Below are 24358 nucleotides of genomic sequence, written 5' to 3' on the forward strand. Positions count from 1 at the left end.
CTAATTATGTTCCTATTTGTTCTCTGTTTCTGCCATAGGATTGACATCCCATGGTAACTAGGAATTCACAAGCTCCAGTCTGGATACAGAACACTTAAGAAGAGATGATGTCAACCCCTCAGAGGACTTAAGATGATGCCAACCCTGAAACAACATACAGCACTACCGAATTCTGCTACTAATTTATGGTGTTATTTGTCTGTTTGATTATGTCATTAATTGATCTTTACCATACATCTCTGCCGTATGTACATCAACTTGACGTAGTCAACACTAGTAAGCTACTACTACATATATTGTAAAAACGTTAATTTGGTGTATAGTTGCTTTGCAACGATATGTATTGTGAAAAGCACTATACAAATAAAATGGAATTGAATTGAATTGAATGTGATGTTAAAAACTCTATCAGGGGCATTTCTGCCCAAAATAATTTGTAATAATTTTCGCAACAAATGAATAAGTTAGTGTGTTAAATTGACAGCGGCACTACACACACACACACACACACACACACACACACAACCAGTCAAAAGTAAAACACTAAGGAGTTTAAATGAAATATTCAACATACTTGAGTTTGTCCAGTGTGCAGTTTGGATCCTTAAGTTTTTCAGAGAGCAGCTTTTCTCCTGAATCTCTTGGGTGATTGTAGCTCAGATCCAGCTCTCTCAGGTGTGAGGGGTTTGAACTTAAAGCTGAAGACACATAATGGCAGCCCTCCTCTGTCACCATACAGCCAGATAATCTTCAAACACAGATAAAAGTCCACATGACACTAGTATGACAATCAGACATGGCGCTTTCACACTTTTATACCTATTTTACGCCTGTCTCTTTTCAGTTATCAAAAGTATTCCTATTTGTCTCATAATTTCATATAAGGCTTCTGTCAAGGTCACTGATATAACCTATTTTTATATGGAATTTAATACATACTTTAGAGCAGTGATAGGCAACATTAATCATATAGTGCCGATTTCCTGCAGAGTTGGGCTCCAGCCCTAAAAAAACCCTCACCTGCCTGTAGCCCTAGTAATCCTGAAGACCTTGATTAGCTTGTTTAGGTGTGTGTGGTTTAAGCATGATTTTTGTGCAGGTTAAGCAGAAATAGAGACACTAAGGTCTTTGAATACTACTGCATTTAACGGTCATTGCAATAGGAAGGAATGCGTAATACAGTAGGTTACTGCACATGAGACCAACAACATGACTGCATACAGACACAGTTGTTACTATTACCGGCTTTGTTTAAACTGGCCAATATACTGTGTTAACACTAGCAGTGTATTTATTGTACTGTAAGCAATCCTCTCTGTCAAAAACATCAAAATGTAGCATATCATGGGAAAAGTGCTCCAAAAGCAGTACATCCTACTGACATTTCTGTTTACAGCTTGAATACACACATTTATAAATTCAGGATACTGATTTAATGTCATTTGTGTGCTTAACTCAACACTTTAGTACTTTTTTAAACACATTTTTAATGCTGCTCTGCTGCACTTCATCATGCACCTTTTTGTTTGCTGTTCAGATGACAAAACATTTAAAACGTTATTTTTTTTAGGGTCATCTGCCTCAGCTATCTAATAACACTTGTCAACATCAAAATGATTGTGGTAATCAATCAAATAAATTGAGGCAGATGGTTGACGCGTGTGTTATTTTTACATTCACGTTATAGTGTTACTTGATTACTAGCTATAAGTATCTGATTAACTCATACCTCAGTATCTCCAACTGACAGTTTGGACTCTTCAGTCCAACAGAAAGCAGATTCACTCCTGAATCCTGCAGGTCATTGTAACTTAGGTCCAGCTCTCTCAGGACAGAGTTTGAGGACTGTAAAATTGATGACAAACTCTCACAAGACTGAGCAGTGAGATTACATTTGGAAAATCTAAACAAGAAAACAAGAAATAGTAATTGGATACAGAAAAAATCTTTACAGTTTGATTTTTAGTAAATCTGTACAAGAAAAATGAATTGCATACAGAATACATTTTAGCAGTGTGATTTTTAGTAATTAACATAATCTTAAAAAAATCAATGTTTGTAAAAAAATCAAAGTGTTTGTAACTCAAACCTCAGTATGTTCAGCTGACAGTCTGGTCTCTTCAGTCCATCAGAAAGCAGACTGACTCCTAAATCCTGCAGGTCATTGTTACTCAGGTCCAGCTCTCTCAGGACGGAGTTTGATGACTGTAAAACTGATGATAAAGTCTCGCAAGACTGAGCAGTGAGATTACATTTGGAAAATCTGAACAAGAAAACAAGAAATAGTAATTGAATACAGAATAAATCTTAACAGTGTGATTTTTTGTAAATCCAAAATTCTATCATGAACTCTAAGATCAAACCTGTCCTGGAGGCACCCCTGTCCTGCGGGTTTGAAAACATATTACAGGATCTGTCCCATTATTTTCGAAATAAGCAACCATTAACAAGTTTTAAACAAAGTGTCATGTTTAACAGTCTTTCATATGCAGGAGTGATATACTAAGCATATGAGTAGTACCATTTACACATCTGTGTTTATATAGCTGCACTAACAAGGAGTCTAGTGTATGTAACTGCTGTGAAGACAAGTTACAGATATTAGAACAGGTTTGTATACACTTCAAAAGGAGTTCGCCATATTTAGCTGTGTAACCTCAATGTCATGGTTATTTATTTATTATTTATTATGTTTTTGTTAGCTGTGCTAAGTGTGCAGTTGATTTTAGCTGCACACAGTATCTGAGTAACACTTTATTTATTGCTCCTAATCGCTTTACTGTACAAATAAAGGTTTAATAATTAAATCAATGACAGCTATCAAATTACTTTAATTTGGTGGGTTGCACATTCTAACTAGCGTTAACGGCATGATAGCCCAGGCACACATAGTCATAGGCTACTAGTGTTAAGGCGGTCAGTATGGTGGCCCAGGCCCATGTAGGGTATCAGAGCGAATCAGACAAATGGAAGATTCGATCAGAACATTTGGTTGAAACCAAAGAGCCAAATTCCACAAAGGGGCCCAGAACCACGTCATAAATCTGTCCAGGATACCCTGGCGCCAGCCAGCCTGAAGTAAGCCTAACCAACTAACTTTCACAGCTTTGAACAACTTGCAACATTAAAACAAAAGAACACAATTATTGATAATCCCATCTCAGGAAGGAAATTATCAATATTGGGGCGAGAAACCCAAGATTAATAGTCAAAGATGCAGCCCATCAGGACCATCACATGAGGAAACTTTGTTGGGTGGTGCTCCCCCACCCAAGACAAGAACCAGACCAAGTTTCTTCTAAATTCCTTTGTTCCTTGGAACATGCCCTTAGTTCACAGAATGGCAGAGACTGTCCATTTTACCTAAATATGCACCAAAACGATGCTTAAAAGGACATATGAATGAACATCAGACCATTGCATAACTCCCTGCTATGTATGCCACCCACACATTTGTCTATTATGTTCTAATCACTCGTTGTGTATGTCCTTTTTAATAACTATTGAATAGCTTAAGGGTTTATATTCATGTTTGGTATGTATGAGTTTGAAAATTCATGCTTTGAATGTTTCCACCAATCAATTCATTGTCAAATGTGTTGTATTCATGTTATAGGAATCATGGCCAAATTATACTCTGCAAGAGCAGGAAAATTCTGACCATGTGACTGATAAGATAACATGCTGATTTATGTTTTGGGAGGAGAAACATAGCAATATCCTGAGTTAAGACAACATCTAATTGGTCAAGACACCATTTTGGGATGTGTCCAAAGCTGAGTTTAAAACCACAGGACACCATCAAATTTTGCTTTTAGCTATTTCCATCGCTCCTAGCCATGCTTTTAGCCGTTGCTTTAGCTTTTAGCTTTTAGCTATTGGTTTAACCATTGCTTTTAGTCAGGCTCTTAGCTTGTGCTTTTAGTTTGTGCTTCGTGCCATCTCTTTTAGCCATGCTTTTTGCCATAATTTGCCGCTGCTTTTTGCGTTCTTTGAACGCTTCCTGGCTTGCACGCCAGCCACTCCTCTAACGAAAACATGAGGAGACCGTCACATTTCTTTCTTTTACTTTAATCTTTTCTTTCCGTTGAGAGTTTCGTGTTCTAAGTTAAGTTTGGCCGCTAAGCCGTGTCTCAGACTTCGTGCCTGCCTCAAAACTTCAACCAGCGTACACGACTCTATCATCCAGCCAACGCCCAAGACATCACCTCCAACGACCACGGACTTCCAACCAATCAGCAACCTCGGGAACCCCTTTCTGCAACGACGTCATCAAAGGAAACCCCTAACACAAAGGCAACGCAAGTACAACCTCCAGATTCTAGCTGAACTGGTGCATTTAATATAACGTTTAATAACCTCATTGAGAAACTCAACGCGAGGGTTAATTAAATGATTGATGGTTGTTCAGGTCTAAGCAATTGCATATACTTATGCTATAAACTTGGGATTTCACATTTTCACTCTTCTAAACTCATTCTTTCCTCATCTCTCTCTCTTTCTGCAATTGTATGAATGTGTGAATGCGCGTCTATGTGTTAGATTAGTTTATATGTCTTAGGTTTTTCCAATAAATTCCTATTTATATTGAAAAGAGAAGTATCTTGTGTTTTGTGCTTATAAATTAATGTCTTAAACTGCCGACCTTGTTACCGTGCTAATACATAGTGTTTTCACTATATTTTGGATATTAGTATCCAGTAGAGTTGATGTTATACGGCTCGCTCAATGAATCACTGGCCGATTCATTGATCCGCTGTAAAACGGAGATTCTGTTCAATCTTAAATGATTCCCTTTGAGCAAAATTGACTTCTGTAGATCCCCTACACCCAAAATGATGATCATATGATGATTTTTTTTTTTTTCAAGAATATCATGATTCATGTTTTTAATCAATTTTTTTGTCATGTTGGTTTTTCTATTTTACTAGTTGCCTGAGCAGTCCAGCCAAACTAATTTCCCTATTGTAAAAAAAAAGCCTTTCAAGGTAACAAAATATAAAATAAAAAAGAATGGCAGGCATTTAGGCCAAAGTGGGTAAAGATAAAAATGTTTGTCATTATTTTATATTTGTGACTAGAAAATAAGAACAAAGATACACATTATATGCAACATATACATAATACACAAATAAAACAAACTTTTTTTATTTGCTTTATTTTTCAGGCACAGTATTTAGCAGTAACATTCAAGAAACTGAATGAACATATATTAAAATAAAACACTATATACACTACATCAATTATATTTTTAATGCAACTATATTAAAGTTCATCAGTCAAGAGCAGTGAGTGATTTTTTTCTGTTTTGTTGTTGTATTACCATAAAAAGAATAGTTCACCCAAAATTAAAATGATTTCATCTATCTGTCAGTTGTGTCAGAGTGTTTATTTTTATACTCTCATTTACTCACTCTCAAGTTGTTTTAAACCTGAATTAATTTCCTTCTTCTGTTGAACATAAAAGTTATTATGAAGAATTTGGGTAATCAAGAGTTACTGGTCACCATTGACTTCCATAGTATTTTGTCACCCTACTACCAAAGTCAATGGGGACCAGCTACTGTTTGATTACCCACATTCTTCAAAAATCATCTTTTGTGTTCAGCACAAGAAATTAATTCAGAATTGGGAGAACATGTGAGTGAGTATATAATGAAAGAAATTTCATTTTTGGGTGAACTATCCCTTAAATAATAAGCGGTAGCATGTTTAGTAGCTGTACTGTTGTTTTAAGCACTGCATGCCTCAGTTTCTCTCCGAATTGTTTACTTTCATTTTAGACATAACTAACTGTGTTTATATGTAAACCTTGTGTGTTTTTGGCAGTATTAGATTAAATTAAATGAAACAAATTAATCAGACACAAAAGACATCTTAGTCTAGCAACCAGGCATCCATTTTTTTGCTGAGAAATATAATGTAGTGATTCAGTATTGATTCTAAAAGTCGTGGGACAGCTCTGACAACAAGTTTAAGAACTCAATGTTTCTGATTGCACAACTGATCTCCGATCTCTGCATCAAAAAAGCAGTGTGTTAATATAGAACGATGATTAAACTAAATACTGAATTATTTTAACACATTGGCCTTGTCACCCACTCACATACTGGGGGTTGGGGGTGTCACTGTGGTTAACCAGAAAAACAAAACTGGCACAGCGAGTGAGTGTGGGTGAAGTGATGTGTTGGTAAGTATGGCGACCCATACTCTGAATTTATGCTCTGCATTTAACCTATCTAAGTGCACACACACACCGTGAACTCACACCCGGAACAATGGTAAGCTATATTGCTGCGGTCCCTGGGGAGCAGTTGGGAGTTCAGTGCCTTGCTCATGCATGGTATTGAAGGTGGAAGAGAGCGCTGGTTAGTCACTCCCCCGACCAACAATTTCTGCTGGACCAGAGACACGAACCCACAACCTAATTTATAGGTTGTGGGTTCGTATAACTATAACGTTACTTTAAAGGCTTGCTCACTAAACTGTTTGCGAAATGGAGCTTTGTGCTCTTGTATCCTTCCTTTCTTATTTGGCACAAATCCAAATATTCAAAAAAAATATTTCATATTGACGATGTATCCAAATGCTTATCTATTATTTATTATGTAAATTATAGGGTTTGTACTTCAGTTGTGTTTATGTGCGCCGGCGCGATTACTTCAACTTTCCTCATACCAGCAAAATCAACTTAAACAAAAAAACAAACAGAATGTTGCTTTCTGCCATTTAAGTTTCCTTTCTGTCACAAAACTGAACTGAAAATCAGCAAATATAGGCTACGTTACGTGTTGCACTGTTTTTCCCTCTTGTCTAACAGTTAACTAAATTAAATGCATGTCAAGTATTAATTCCTTGTATGTATATATGTACTGCAGATTTTATAGCCTATATATGACATAATTTGATATAGTATTTAATATTTTCACATGTAGGTGGAAATTTTTTTGATTTGTACTACTGTCTGTTAAAAATAAATGAAAACAAATCTAGTATTTTTTTCTGTTGTACCAAAATTGTATCAAACAGTGACACCCGAACCAAGGTACATACAGAACCGTGACATCTGTGTACCATTACACCCCTAGTATTGGCAGTTGCAAGACCCGTTACTTGCTCTGCCACAGAAGGAGACTAGCAGATCTGTTCCACCAAGACCAAACACATTAACATTTTCATGTATATTATGCTAAACTCTTCAAGAGCTGTCATGTCATAATTAATGTAATTTTAATAAATCAATCAAATATTTCAAACTCAAACCTCAGTATCTCTATTTGACAGTTTGGACTCTTCAATCCATCAAAAGAAGCTTCAATCCATAATCCTTCAGGTCATTATTACTCAGGTCCAGCTCTCTCAGGACAGAGTTTGAGGAATGTAAAACTGATGACAAACTCTCACAAGACTGAGCAGTGAGATTGCATATGGACAATCTGAACAAGAAAACAAGAAATAGTAAATGGATACAGATTTTTAGTAATTAATGTAATGCCAAAAAAAAAAAAAAAAAAAATCAACCAAGTGCTTGATACTCAAACCTCAGTTTCTCCAGCTTAGAGTTTAGACTTCTTAGTCTATCAGCAAGAAGCTTCACTCCAGAATCCTTCAGGTCATTTTTACTCAGGTCCAACTCTTTTAGGATTGAGGATTGTAAAACTGATGACAAACTCTCAGAAGACTGAGCAGTGAGGTTACATCCACATAGCCTGTATAGAGAACAAAAAAAAAAAGAGATATTAGTGTGCTTATCTGGTAAGGTTTATAATCTGGAGGACAGCATACTTACAAAAACCTTTGAATGTAGTGATACAACTGAAGTAAATTCAGTAGTCAGTGAACATTTGATTGTTTTAGTTTTAAGAAAAAAAATGTAGGGCCATAAAACAAATAGTTAACTCAGGATAAAAACACAAGAAACAGAAAGATTAATTTAAATGGAATGAACTGGTGTAAATAGACTAACCATCTGAAATGGTCCGTTGTTACGCTGAAGACCTTTTTTTTCTACATTTTTTTTGGGTAGTTAGGGTAGTTAGCTTAGACTACAAACACTAGCTAGCTGTGTTTTGTTTTGTTTATTTCTTTTATTTGGCACCTCCCGTGCTCCCCCCTTCCCCTGTTTGGTTGTTTGCCTTTGTAAATACTGTAAATATTGTAAATACTCTGGTACCACTGGTTTTCACTGAGCACCGTGCACAATAAATGGTCACTAATATCAAAATCTTGCTCGTTATTTGCCTGCCAGCACCATTGCATACTCACACACACAGGTAAATGTTATTTTCCTAACCCGGCCCGGCATGTTTACCCGGCCATGGCGAAACATAGCAATATCCTGAGTTAAGACAACATCTAATTGGTCAAGACACCATTTTGGGATGTGTCCAAAGCTGAGTTTAAAACCACAGGACACCATCAAATTTTGCTTTTAGCTATTTCCATCGCTCCTAGCCATGCTTTTAGCCGTTGCTTTAGCTTTTAGCTTTTAGCTATTGGTTTAACCATTGCTTTTAGTCAGGCTCTTAGCTTGTGCTTTTAGTTTGTGCTTCGTGCCATCTCTTTTAGCCATGCTTTTTGCCATAATTTGCCGCTGCTTTTTGCGTTCTTTGAACGCTTCCTGGCTTGCACGCCAGCCACTCCTCTAACGAAAACATGAGGAGACCGTCACATTTCTTTCTTTTACTTTAATCTTTTCTTTCCGTTGAGAGTTTCGTGTTCTAAGTTAAGTTTGGCCGCTAAGCCGTGTCTCAGACTTCGTGCCTGCCTCAAAACTTCAACCAGCGTACACGACTCTATCATCCAGCCAACGCCCAAGACATCACCTCCAACGACCACGGACTTCCAACCAATCAGCAACCTCGGGGAACCCCTTTCTGCAACGACGTCATCAAAGGAAACCCCCTAACACAAAGGCAACGCAAGTACAACCTCCAGATTCTAGCTGAACTGGTGCATTTAATATAACGTTTAATAACCTCATTGAGAAACTCAACGCGAGGGTTAATTAAATGATTGATGGTTGTTCAGGTCTAAGCAATTGCATATACTTATGCTATAAACTTGGGATTTCACATTTTCACTCTTCTAAACTCATTCTTTCCTCATCTCTCTCTCTTTCTGCAATTGTATGAATGTGTGAATGCGCGTCTATGTGTTAGATTAGTTTATATGTCTTAGGTTTTTCCAATAAATTCCTATTTATATTGAAAAGAGAAGTATCTTGTGTTTTGTGCTTATAAATTAATGTCTTAAACTGCCGACCTTGTTACCGTGCTAATACATAGTGTTTTCACTATATTTTGGATATTAGTATCCAGTAGAGTTGATGTTATACGGCTCGCTCAATGAATCACTGGCCGATTCATTGATCCGCTGTAAAACGGAGATTCTGTTCAATCTTAAATGATTCCCTTTGAGCAAAATTGACTTCTGTAGATCCCCTACACCCAAAATGATGATCATATGATGATTTTTTTTTTTCAAGAATATCATGATTCATGTTTTTAATCAATTTTTTTGTCATGTTGGTTTTTCTATTTTACTAGTTGCCTGAGCAGTCCAGCCAAACTAATTTCCCTATTGTAAAAAAAAGCCTTTCAAGGTAACAAAATATAAAATAAAAAAGAATGGCAGGCATTTAGGCCAAAGTGGGTAAAGATAAAAATGTTTGTCATTATTTTATATTTGTGACTAGAAAATAAGAACAAAGATACACATTATATGCAACATATACATAATACACAAATAAAACAAACTTTTTTTATTTGCTTTATTTTTCAGGCACAGTATTTAGCAGTAACATTCAAGAAACTGAATGAACATATATTAAAATAAAACACTATATACACTACATCAATTATATTTTTAATGCAACTATATTAAAGTTCATCAGTCAAGAGCAGTGAGTGATTTTTTTCTGTTTTGTTGTTGTATTACCATAAAAAGAATAGTTCACCCAAAATTAAAATGATTTCATCTATCTGTCAGTTGTGTCAGAGTGTTTATTTTTATACTCTCATTTACTCACTCTCAAGTTGTTTTAAACCTGAATTAATTTCCTTCTTCTGTTGAACATAAAAGTTATTATGAAGAATTTGGGTAATCAAGCAGTTACTGGTCACCATTGACTTCCATAGTATTTTGTCACCCTACTACCAAAGTCAATGGGGACCAGCTACTGTTTGATTACCCACATTCTTCAAAAAATCATCTTTTGTGTTCAGCACAAGAAATTAATTCAGAATTGGGAGAACATGTGAGTGAGTATATAATGAAAGAAATTTCATTTTTGGGTGAACTATCCCTTAAATAATAAGCGGTAGCATGTTTAGTAGCTGTACTGTTGTTTTAAGCACTGCATGCCTCAGTTTCTCTCCGAATTGTTTACTTTCATTTTAGACATAACTAACTGTGTTTATATGTAAACCTTGTGTGTTTTTGGCAGTATTAGATTAAATTAAATGAAACAAATTAATCAGACACAAAAGACATCTTAGTCTAGCAACCAGGCATCCATTTTTTTGCTGAGAAATATAATGTAGTGATTCAGTATTGATTCTAAAAGTCGTGGGACAGCTCTGACAACAAGTTTAAGAACTCAATGTTTCTGATTGCACAACTGATCTCCGATCTCTGCATCAAAAAAGCAGTGTGTTAATATAGAACGATGATTAAACTAAATACTGAATTATTTTAACACATTGGCCTTGTCACCCACTCACATACTGGGGGTTGGGGGTGTCACTGTGGTTAACCAGAAAAACAAAACTGGCACAGCGAGTGAGTGTGGGTGAAGTGATGTGTTGGTAAGTATGGCGACCCATACTCTGAATTTATGCTCTGCATTTAACCTATCTAAGTGCACACACACACCGTGAACTCACACCCGGAACAATGGTAAGCTATATTGCTGCGGTCCCTGGGGAGCAGTTGGGAGTTCAGTGCCTTGCTCATGCATGGTATTGAAGGTGGAAGAGAGCGCTGGTTAGTCACTCCCCCGACCAACAATTTCTGCTGGACCAGAGACACGAACCCACAACCTAATTTATAGGTTGTGGGTTCGTATAACTATAACGTTACTTTAAAGGCTTGCTCACTAAACTGTTTGCGAAATGGAGCTTTGTGCTCTTGTATCCTTCCTTTCTTATTTGGCACAAATCCAAATATTCAAAAAAAATATTTCATATTGACGATGTATCCAAATGCTTATCTATTATTTATTATGTAAATTATAGGGTTTGTACTTCAGTTGTGTTTATGTGCGCCGGCGCGATTACTTCAACTTTCCTCATACCAGCAAAATCAACTTAAACAAAAAAACAAACAGAATGTTGCTTTCTGCCATTTAAGTTTCCTTTCTGTCACAAAACTGAACTGAAAATCAGCAAATATAGGCTACGTTACGTGTTGCACTGTTTTTCCCTCTTGTCTAACAGTTAACTAAATTAAATGCATGTCAAGTATTAATTCCTTGTATGTATATATGTACTGCAGATTTTATAGCCTATATATGACATAATTTGATATAGTATTTAATATTTTCACATGTAGGTGGAAATTTTTTTGATTTGTACTACTGTCTGTTAAAAATAAATGAAAACAAATCTAGTATTTTTTTCTGTTGTACCAAAATTGTATCAAACAGTGACACCCGAACCAAGGTACATACAGAACCGTGACATCTGTGTACCATTACACCCCTAGTATTGGCAGTTGCAAGACCCGTTACTTGCTCTGCCACAGAAGGAGACTAGCAGATCTGTTCCACCAAGACCAAACACATTAACATTTTCATGTATATTATGCTAAACTCTTCAAGAGCTGTCATGTCATAATTAATGTAATTTTAATAAATCAATCAAATATTTCAAACTCAAACCTCAGTATCTCTATTTGACAGTTTGGACTCTTCAATCCATCAAAAAGAAGCTTCAATCCATAATCCTTCAGGTCATTATTACTCAGGTCCAGCTCTCTCAGGACAGAGTTTGAGGAATGTAAAACTGATGACAAACTCTCACAAGACTGAGCAGTGAGATTGCATATGGACAATCTGAACAAGAAAACAAGAAATAGTAAATGGATACAGATTTTTAGTAATTAATGTAATGCCAAAAAAAAAAAAAAAAAAAAAAAAAAAAAATCAACCAAGTGCTTGATACTCAAACCTCAGTTTCTCCAGCTTAGAGTTTAGACTTCTTAGTCTATCAGCAAGAAGCTTCACTCCAGAATCCTTCAGGTCATTTTTACTCAGGTCCAACTCTTTTAGGATTGAGGATTGTAAAACTGATGACAAACTCTCAGAAGACTGAGCAGTGAGGTTACATCCACATAGCCTGTATAGAGAACAAAAAAAAAAAGAGATATTAGTGTGCTTATCTGGTAAGGTTTATAATCTGGAGGACAGCATACTTACAAAAACCTTTGAATGTAGTGATACAACTGAAGTAAATTCAGTAGTCAGTGAACATTTGATTGTTTTAGTTTTAAGAAAAAAAATGTAGGGCCATAAAACAAATAGTTAACTCAGGATAAAAACACAAGAAACAGAAAGATTAATTTAAATGGAATGAACTGGTGTAAATAGACTAACCATCTGAAATGGTCCGTTGTTACGCTGAAGACCTTTTTTTTCTACATTTTTTTTGGGTAGTTAGGGTAGTTAGCTTAGACTACAAACACTAGCTAGCTGTGTTTTGTTTTGTTTATTTCTTTTATTTGGCACCTCCCGTGCTCCCCCTTCCCCTGTTTGGTTGTTTGCCTTTGTAAATACTGTAAATATTGTAAATACTCTGGTACCACTGGTTTTCACTGAGCACCGTGCACAATAAATGGTCACTAATATCAAAATCTTGCTCGTTATTTGCCTGCCAGCACCATTGCATACTCACACACACAGGTAAATGTTATTTTCCTAACCCGGCCCGGCATGTTTACCCGGCCATGGCCTCCTGAGCCCCCAGATCCACCATGGCCTCCTGGACTATCTGTCACAGTTCTGTCTGTTTGTATTCTGTTTTGGTTTCTCCCATTGTCTCCCCCCGTCGATCTGTCTGCTTTGGTTTAACCCCCGTTAGCGCCATCCCCTTTACCTGTCTGCAATTATTAGTTTCCCTTTATAAGCCTGTTTGTATCCTGAGTTCTCTGTCGGTCTTTATTGTTGATTAGTGTCTGCAGTGTGTGTGGATATCGCTCTGTGTTCCTGCCTGTTCCTCTTGGAAGTGATTAAAATAAGATTTGTGTCATACGTTGTATCCTGTCTTCCATCCAGCACCAGCAACCACGTAACAGCCGTAGAGATTAAGTAAAATTTTACGAGTTCGCCTGCCCATCCAGTCCTGATGGGCAATGGCAAACAAACTTGGCTTGCTGTCCTTAATGGAGGCTCGAACCTGAGGCTCGGCTTGAGGGCCAAGTTCAACCCCTGCTGAGTTTAGCTGTAATCCAGTGTTTCTGTCCTTGAGTACCCCCAGCCCTGCACATTTTGTATGTCTCCCTCATATATCACACCTGCTTCAACTCATCAGCTTATTACTGGAGACAAACCAATATATCACAATATTCAGAATTACTTACAAATTACAGAAGGGTGTTTAATTAGGGTTGGAACATAAGATTGCAGGACACTGACCCTCCAGAACTGAAGTTGAAGAGCTCTAGTTTAAAGTATTGGATGTAAACCAGGAAGTAGTAATTGGCCACTCACTCCTGAGCAGTGATTCTCAAATCCTCAGAAAACTTCTAAAGGGACCACAGGACGACTTAAATGTGTATAAATAATTTATTATTATTGTATTAAAATAATAGTTTTAATATTAATCTATGGGCATCATAAGTTCGAATTTCAGCTCAAGGACTTTTCCTGATCCTATCCCTGTCTCTTGCTCCCACTTCACTGCCTATCTGTTATACACTATCCTATCATAATAAAGTGCCAAAACTAAATAAATAAATCAATAAATAAATAAACACATAAAATCAAGATGTTAACTGAAACCATACTTCTTTTTAATTTTCCTCAGTACCCAAGAAAGAGGACAAGAAAGAGGATGACATATTTTATAGGTGCCCTTATACACTCTTGGCCGCACCAGTTATGACATCATAGGCTGTCACCTGCCAGTGTCAATTTCATTATCATGTTTAAAAAATAAGCTTCAGACACTGGTCATGGCAAAGGCATTCTCCATAGCCCCCTCACATTCAAGCCTTCATGTTCATCTTCATCTTTCACATTGAGCTCTACAGTCATCCAACTCTCACACAGAAACACAAAAACCTCTTCAGCTACCAATTTGGTGCTTTAGTGAGAAAGCACATGTTAAAAGTGGAGTGACTGTTTTTAGTGTTACTCACCGAACTGATCTGGATTCCTTAACCACAGGTAATAGATTCTGAAGAACTTTATTTGCTTTCATGTTTGCTCCAATAAACTGTTTTAAATCAAAAACATCCATCTTTTGCTCTGATGTCAGTAACACATAAACCAGAGCCGACCACTGTGAAGAGGAGAGTTTGGTTTCTCTTATTTTACCAGACTTAAGATAATCTTGGATCTGCTGCATCAGTGAATCGTCACCCAGTTCATTAAGACTGTGGAACAGATTGATGGATTTCTCAGGAGAGTGATTCTTCCTGATCTTCTGTTTCATGTACTGAACTGTTTCCTCTTTGTGGCAGGAGCAGCTTCCTGTCTGTGTCAGTAGTTTTCTTAAAAGAGTCTGATTGGCCTCTACTGAGAGACCCAGAAGAAAACGCAGAAAAAGATCCAGATGTCCGTTCTTACTCCGTAAAGCCTCATCCACAGCTCTTTGATGCAGCTCAGGTAATGACTTCATCCAGTTTAAGACTTTAGACAAAAGACTATGTTTAGTTTGGTCAAACACATTCCTGTTGTTGTTTGCACAGGAGAGGTGCACATATAGAGCTGCTAGGTGTTCCTGAATGCTCAGATGAACAAAGCAAAATACTTTACTCTGATACAAGCCCAACTCCTCTCTGAAGATCTGAGTGCACAATCCTGAGTACACTGATGCTTCTGTCACATCAATGCCACACTCTCTCAGGTCTTCCTCATAAAAGATCAGGTTGCCTTTTACAAGCTGCTGAAAAGCCAGTTTCCCCAGTTTGAATATCATGTCTTCATCTGTCACGTTTTTCTCATAGTCCTTCTCATGTTTGATGTTGGTCTGAATGATCAGGAAGTGTGTGTACATTTGAGTGAGAGTCTTGGGAATCTCTCCACTCTCTGCTCGACTCAACATCTTCTGTAGAACAGTGACTGAGATCCAGCAGAACACTGGGATGTGGCACATGATGTAGAGGCTCCTCGATGACTTCAGGTGTGAGATGATCCTGTTGGCCAGACTATGATCACTGATTCTCTTCCTGAAGTATTCCTCCTTCTGTGGCTCACTGAAGCCTCGTACCTCTGTCACTCGATGGACACACTCAGAGGGGACGAGATCAGCTGCTGCTGGTCTGGAGGTGATCCAGATGAGAGCAGAGGGAAGCAGATTCCCCACAATCAGGTTCATCAGCAGCACATCCACTGAGGCTGATTCACTTACATCATACACATTGCTCTGAAATTCCAGAGACAGGCGACACTCATCTAGACCATCAAAGATGAACAACACTTTATATTCTTTACTGAATACTTCAATTTCTTTGGTTTCAGGGAAAAAGACATGAAGAAGGTCTGTAAGACTGAGTGTTTTGTGCTTCATCAAGTTAATTTCTCTGAAAGGAAGGGGAAATATGAGCTGGACGTCCTGATTCTCTTTCTTTTCAGCCCAGTCCAGGATGAACTTCTGCACAGAGACAGTTTTTCCAATGCCAGCGACTCCCTTTGTCAGCAGAGTTCTGATGGCTTTGTCTTGTCCAGGTAAAGGTCTAAAGATGTCATTGCATTTGATGGCTGTGTCCTCTGTTGCTGCTCTCCTGGATTGTGTCTCAATCTGTCTCACCTCATGCTCTTTGCCTATCTCTCCACTCTCACTCTCTGTGATGTAGAGCTCTGTGTAGATCTCATTCAGCAGCGTTGGGTTTCTCTGCATCGCTGTTCCCTCATACAGACACTCAAACTTTTTCATCAGATTTGATCTAAATGTGTTGAGGACTTCATGACTGTAAAATAAAAATTAGTTTTATTGTATCATGTATTAACATGAGTTAATAATCACAATATTTTATACAGTATATGCTGTATTATATCTTCACATCATATCTTTTACAGTTTATACTCAAAACCTGAGTCTGAGATTGGGACCCAGCATAAATCTCATGGGAAGTATGCTACACTAAATTGAAAGTGTCTGTTCTGCACCACTAGGGTTGCCAGGTCTGTGTGACAAAAACTAGCTCATGCTAGTCAAAATCAGCCCTAAGTAGCACAATGATCATATCCCAAATATCAAAACTCAAAAAGTCATTTCCATACCTAAAAAATATATATTTTAGTGTCACTTTTATCTACATTGATCATAAACAAAGCTCAACGGCTTCCTACCAGTTCTTCACAAACTTAACATCTAGCAGAGTTTTATCATATGTAGAATGCCACCCCCACTCCTGAAACACAACTGGGCTAGTTTTGAGTTGCAATTGGGCGGCTTTTGTGTTTTGTTGTGAAAACCTGGCAACCCTTACTAACAGCATGGAGCTGGAGGATTTGCTGTTTAACAGATCCATAGTTCATTGACAAATATCTGATCTTCTAAGATGTGCTCCCTTTATACAGAATGATTTAAATCAAAAGTGAAAGTGAACAGCAAACACTCTTTCAAAAGGGATTTAGATACCCCGCATATTTATAGTGGTTCCCTTATTGCACAAAATATATGTGAATGTTAGAATGTTTGCGGGCATGAGCAAAAATGGTCAGAAATTCAGTGGCAGTGGGATTAAGAGAACAGTTCCATGCAGGCCTCTACCGTGAATGTCCACTGTTAAACCTTATTGGTTGATGCATAAATGAATCACTCTTCATAGACACACAACTGGATTCTGGTTCTGATCTCTTCTGCTGAACCCAACTATAAGAATGAGAGATTAAAGTTCTTTAAATTTCTTTAAATAACTGTATGCAACAGTTCAACTATACATTTATCACTATCAAATTCACTTTAAATAGCACTTTATCAGTTCATACACTGTTTACACAAAAACTGGGTAACACTTTACAATAGGGAACACATATTCACTATTTACCATGACTTTTCCCTCCAAAAAATCGCTGCTTATTAATAAGTAGTAAGGTTGTAGTTAAGTTTAGGTATGGGGTAGGTATAAGAAACATAAAATATGGTCATGCAGAATAGGGAGTAAATGTGTGGTTTATAAATACTAATAAAACAGCCAATATGCTAGTAATATGCATGCTAATAAGCAACTAGTAAATAGTGAGAATAGGTTCTTAAAATAAAGTGATACAAAAACAATAATCTGAACTGATCATATATAATATAAAATGTCATGCTATAAACATATTTTATATAAACACAATACCTGAGACCAGACTGTGTTTCTCCACTGTTAAAGTATATTGGCTGACCCATAGATGCATCACTCTTCATATAAACACAGCTGGGCTCTGCTTCTGATATATTCTGATGAACTGAACTACAACACAGAGAGATTAAAGGTCATTCTTTAAATTACTGTATGCAACAATTCAGCTATACATTTTTTTTACTATCAAATTCACTTTAAAGAGCACTTTATCATTTCATACACTCTTTATACAAAAACTGGGTAACACTTTACAATAGAGAACACATGTTAAATATTAACTACAACTATTCCATCAATAAACTCCTTATCTAAATAGTAGTCATATTTAGTGAACTACCTTACTGCTACCTAATATCTGATGTGTCATGTGGCCAAGTATGGTGACCTATACTCAGAATTTGCGTTCTGCATTTAACCCATCCATGTGCACACTTGTCTTGGTGCCTTGCTCAAGGGTGGAGAGAGCACTGGTTATTCACTCCCCCCACCTTCAATCCCTGCCAGACCTGGGACTCAAACCCGCAACCTTTCATTTATAAGCCTGACTCCCTAACCATTAGGCCACGGCTTCCCCAAAGAATAATGTTTCATCACTTGAGCCACTGAGTCAGATATTATGTAGCTGTAAGGTAGCAGTTATGTTTAGATATGGGGTAGGTATAAAAAAAATAAAATATGGTCGTGCAGAATAAGGCGTTAATATGTGGTTTATAAATACTAATAAACAGCCAATATGCTAGTAATATGCATTTTAATAAGCACCTAGTTAATAGTGAGAATAGGTTCTTAGAATAAAGTGTTACCAAAAACAATACTGTTGTGAACTGAACTGATCATATATAATATAAAATGTCATGCTATAAACATATTTTATATAAACACAATACCTGAGACCAGACTGTGTTTCTCCACTGTTAAAGTATATTGGCTGACCCATAGATGCATCACTCTTCATAGAAACACGGCTGGGCTCTGCTTCTGATATATTCTGGTGAACTGAAAAAAAAAAAAAAAAAAAAAAAAAAAAAAAAAAAAAAAAATCACACATTTAATCCTTTATAATGAGAATCATCTTAAAATAAAGTAATAAAAAAAATACAAAAATACAACATTGTTTCAATATTAAACTTAGTAAAAAAAAAAAAAGAAAAAAAAAAAGTGTGTTTTTGACACATCATATGTTACTCAAAGTACCTGCATTCTGGAGAAACATCTTCACCTCCAGATGTTCGAGTTTTACCTATGATGAATCTAAAGAGTTTGATCTCCACCACTGAATCTAGATGACAGTGACAAACAATCACAAAAACTACAGTAATTAAATGGCCTCATATCATTATAAATCATTCTATAAAACATTTAAAGTCCCCTTGTAGTGAAAATCAAATTTTTTATGTTGGTTATTTGTCTATGTGGGGTTTTTAATATCTTTTAGACAAACCATGTGCCAATCCTTAATCAACACCTTTATTGTGTATCATTCTGTATTGTAAAGATGGTAAAATATTTACTTTACAAAACATTTACATTTACTTTTATACCATTCTCATCACATCGCTCAGCTCAATCCTAAGACAAATTCACACATCAGTGATTCACGAGTTCACCTGCCCATCCAGTCCTGATGGGCAATGGTAAACGAACTTGGCTTACTGTCCTTAATGGAGGCTCGAACCCGAAGCTCGGCTTGAGCGCAGAGTTCGACCCCCCCCCATTGCGATAATACCTAGAGGGAGAATAACATAAACAGAGGAGGAGAAGGGAGGTGGAGGGAAGCCAGATGAACTGAGGCTGGGACGGTGCAATGAGAGCTGCTTATATAGGCTCGTAATGATGATTGACAGGACTGAATGATTAGGCTCCTCCCGAACCTACGTTTGGAACTTCATTTAAACTGCTGCTGTTTACTAGTTAATATTGGTCACTAGTTAATGCATAGTAAACTAGCCATTGTAAGCTCCAAATCTGGTTATTTTGGAGATTAGATGGAGTAGAGATGCATGGAAGCACAATTTTCTGTGTCAGTCAGCACTTTGCATGTGTTTTGTAACTTGCAACTTGTAAAATTAGGATGAGAAAAGTGTGAGTGGGAAATAAGGTGGGAAAAAAACATGCGTGATGCTTTGTTATTGTTAGTACTGCAAGCAGATGGTATCAAGCTGTCTCATGTGAATTCGTCCTTTACGCTTCATAAGATTAACTATGTGGAGCTTTAAGCATATGTTTTGTATTGTTTTCTTTTACTGAAGAAGAGACGTACATGTTACTGAACACGCATGATGGTGCAGTGCACAGTATACGCAGGTACAGTCCACCACATGATATCTAATCCAATTGCACGTGAATAAATGGAAATACTCCATAAAAGCAAGACCGTGGCACCTACTTCCTTTGAAATATGATTGCACCCGCTGCCGCTTCATCCTGTTGTGTGACAGAAATGCTGCCTGTATCCGCGAGAGTATGTCAGGGGAGGGGCACAAAGTGGGTAACATGATAATTAATTGTTGATTACTAATTTGAATCAGTACATTACAACAAAAACACTACCTTAAATAAATTGAGAGTATACCAACTTCTCCAGACATCACTACACCACTGCACATGCTGTACAGTGTAACGCATTTCTTGTTCTATGCGTTTTTAAAACAAAAAAAAAAAAAAACAAGCCAGGTTCGGGTCCAATTTCTGAATAACGGTCGGGTCCAGGTAGTAAATTTAAGGTATTTCTCAGGTCTGCACGGGTTCGGGTCCCACTTTCAGATTAAATACGGGTCCGGGTCACACATTCTACTGCACACAATGTGCAATGTTTACCGAGAGCGAGAGTGCCTGACATCTTGGCAAATTTAAAAATGCTGGCTAATGCTAAACGTAAATTCAGTAAGATCGTTATTCACGTCAGCACTAATGATATTCGACTTCGCCAGTCAGAGATCACTAAAAATAATGTTAAAGAGGTGTGTGTGAAGTTGCAAGTATGATGTCAGACACTGTAATTTGCTCTGGCCCCCTCCCTGCGTATCGTGGTGACGAGATACATAGCAGACTGTCGTCACTAAATGGCTGGATGTCTAAGTGGTGCCCACACAATAACATAGGTTTAATAGACAATTGGACAAGTTTTTGGGGCAGACCTGACCTGTTGAAAAGAGATGGTCTTCATCCGTCCAGGGGTGGTGCTTCTCTCTAGTAATATGGCATATAGTCTTAGAGTTTGCACTTGACTAACTGGGGCCCAGGTCAGGAAGCAAACAGACTGGCTAAACCGACCGTCTGCTAGCCGTCTCACATCACCGAAATCAGTGAATTCTCAGCACACAGAGACCCTTTCACCTAGATATCATGCTATAGAGACTGTGTCTGTTCCCTGAGGTAGAAAATACAAAAAACGTCCAAACCAATTTAAGAGTAACAATCTAAATGATGTTTAACAAATAAAAAACTGTATATAATACAAAGAAACAAGTGATAAAGCTTGGCTTACTGAATATCAGGAATATCAGGCTGATTTTCTATTTGAGTTAGTGTTGGCTACAGATAAAGTCTTAATAGTGGGTGACTTTAACATCCATGTTGATAATAAAAACGATGCACTGGGAGCAGCATTCATAGACATTCTGAACTCTATTGGGGTTAGGCAACACGTGTCAGGACATTCTCATTATCAAAATCATACTCTAGACTTAATACTGTCACATGGAATTGATGTTAATGTCGTTGAAATTCTGCAGCAAAGTGATGATATCTCTGATCATTATCTAGTCTTGTGTATACTCCAGATAAATAAAACTGTAAATTTAACTCCTTATTACAAGTATGGTAGAACCATCACTTCTACTACAAAAGACTGCTTTGTAAGTAATCTTCCTGACTTCCTGAATTCCTCAGCATAACCAATAGCTCAGAAAAAACTTGATGATCTAACAGAAACTACTGACTCTCTCTTTTCTATAACTCTAGATATGATCGCTCCTCTGTGCCTAAGGACAGCAGCCGGGAACATGGAGCACAGCTGGAGGAAACAAAACTAGAGGTTTTTCATACCACCTGGCGTGAATGTACCCTATCCTATCCTATCCTATCCTAAAAGCGTTAAAAACTATTAAGCCTCTCATTAAAAAAAAAACACAACTTAACCCCTACGAATTAATTAATTAACAGACCAATCTTGAATCTCCCTTTTCTGTCAAAGATATTAGAAAAGGTAGTATCCTTACAATTATGTTCCTTTCTACAGAAAAATTATATCTGTGAAGATTTCCACTCAGGTTTTAGACCGTATCATAGTACTGAGACTGCTCTTCTTAGAGTTACAAATGATCTGCTCTTGTCATCCGATCGTGGTTGTATCTCTCTGTTAGTGCTACTGGATCTTAGTGCTGCGTTTGACACTGTTGACCACAACTTCCTTTTGAACAGACTTGATAATTATGTTGGCATTAGTGGTAGTGCATTGCTTTTGATTATTGAAATGTAATGAAATTATTATTTGATTATTAAAATGTAATGAAACAATTAAAATAGGATCCAGAGAATTAATGAAAAACAGAATCACAAACAAAACTGAATTTGACAAAAATAATAAAACATATTTCAAAGGGCCTTAAAACATGTAATTTTTGTTAAACGTAATCAATTGATTTCAATTAATTAGACATGATTTAGATTTTTAAAAAATTATGTAAGCATTAAAATAGAGTCTAGAAAAATTTTAATGGAATTTATGAAAAAAATAAAATATTTAATAGGGCCCTCTTTATTTCATTAGTGTCTTTGTTTTATTGTCCTTTAGTATGTAACTTGCATCTGGGATCTTATTATTAATAACAAAGATACAGTAACAAAAAATGACTATGTCATGATATAAATTGTTGTTGTGAAATAAAATGACTATATCATGAAATATGATTTGGCTTTATCCTTTAAGCTAACTTACCAATATAGCAAAGATCTCTACATACCTGTAGGCTCGGTAGTTGTTCACCATAGTCCTGTGTAGTGGCACTGGCATGTGATTATTATTATTTTATTTTTTTGTATTTTTTAAAAGGGGGATGAAATGCTTTGTTTTAAAACATTGTTTTGGATCATCTATTATTCAATTAATTTTCCTGTTGTTCTGTTTTTTCATAGTATTGGTTCAGCAGTAGTATTGTGATATTTTAGTCAGTTATCGAAGTCAAAATTTTGGTATCATGACAACACTAGTTTTACGTAAGGCTTACATTTAGATGTGTTGTTTTGTTTTGAGTGTATGGTCAATAAATGAAGAAATTAAAAGAGATGGGCACAAAAATGACCAAATTTCCTCCCATTTGTCGCATCCCACTTGTCATGTATCTATGCCCCACACTTAGAGAAAGGCTGGTCTAAAACAATAGTATGAGTTTATCTATTGTAATTATTTTATGAAATACACAATGTGTTAAAATATTTCTGGAAACAGACATTTTGAGAGAACACAAAGGTGAGGTATTCTTTATATTAGTTAAAAACGGCAATGCATGAGTAGTATCTATGACTAAAATACATATATTACGTTTAATATTATCTACAGTGTAAAACACAACCTTATCACAACCTTTGCAAACTATGGGGTAACAGCAGTAGGCCACTTTCATTTACACTGATCAAGTATATCAAGTATATACAAGTTTGAAATAGTTTTTACATAACATCAGATTGAAACATGTAACAATCTTGTAATCCCTGTTTGTCCATATTTCATCATGTTTCTTGAGAGCTTCATGATTAAGGGAGTATTTTATGCTTATCTAAAATAATAAGGAAGTGCCTTTGTGCTCCACAACTGAAGACCTGCTTTGATCAAAATGTTTAGCTACCAGACAAGTTCTCAAAATGTCTTAGGTACATGTAAATTCCAACATCATCAAATATAAAAGACAGTTTGATGATCACTTTTTCCAAATGAAAAACAAACATATCTTACCATCACTTGCAAACGCTGCATGTAAAACAATCTGCTTTCACTTTCATTTTGTCAACACATCTGAAAAAAAAAACACACAGATCAGAGTTTTTACAAGTTTAGTTGCGAGAGTGACTGGAGACATTGGTAAGACTTTATAATAAAATTTTTAGTGAGATTTATTAATAATAATCAACTACAAGTCATTTAAAAGTGTTTTGCTAAAGGTTAACAAATCATTTAAACATTAATATACATTTATAGATGATTAATAAGTGATATTTTAACATGGCACAAGTTTTTTTTTCCAAACATGTTTGTGCATATCTAGAAATGATAATGTCCTTAGTAAATTATTAATAAATACTTGATTTTTTATAAATCACTTATTTTTACAAATATGTTTGTGGCAATGCAAAAAACGGGAAGGAAGTAGTATATAGGGAAGTCAGTCCTAACTGAGAGAGCGATTGCGTCATCAGTAAGATTTGCAGTAGTGACAGTGATTGGATTACCGTGCAAAGTGTTGCTTCCTGGGAGCAATGTCTGGTGCATTGCGGAGTCTCACTAGACTTTTAAGCGTTGCACTTCAAGATCATCGGGTTTTAGTGAAGCTGTTCTCAAGACAAGTGGCGGCTGCTTATCCCACCTGTCCTGGTTGTCTGACGACAACCGAAACACTCTCCAGCTTCCTCCATTTCTGCAAACTGGTGTGGCACAATTTATACACGGATTTCAAACTTGAATTGAACCAAAGTGCTGGACAGTTTTTCATTTCGCTTGTTTTTTTTTCTTTTTTTCTTTTTTCCTTTTCAAACAAGTTATTTTTTATGAACTTTGCATTGTGGAATAAATCTTCCCTGGTGAACTGTGAACAGAGTTTCCCCCCCCCAGTTTTGTGGTTCAATA

General features: G+C 36.6%; 1 pseudogene; it reads right to left on the reverse strand.

Moving 5' to 3' along the window:
• Positions 1-574: 574 nt before the first annotated feature.
• LOC127157731 (NACHT, LRR and PYD domains-containing protein 12-like) lies at positions 575-23521 on the reverse strand (annotated as a pseudogene).
• Between the last annotated feature and the right edge of the window lie 837 nt (positions 23522-24358).

This window comes from Labeo rohita, unplaced genomic scaffold (assembly GCF_022985175.1).
Source record: "Labeo rohita strain BAU-BD-2019 unplaced genomic scaffold, IGBB_LRoh.1.0 scaffold_1187, whole genome shotgun sequence".
NCBI classification, from domain to species: Eukaryota; Metazoa; Chordata; class Actinopteri; order Cypriniformes; family Cyprinidae; genus Labeo; species Labeo rohita.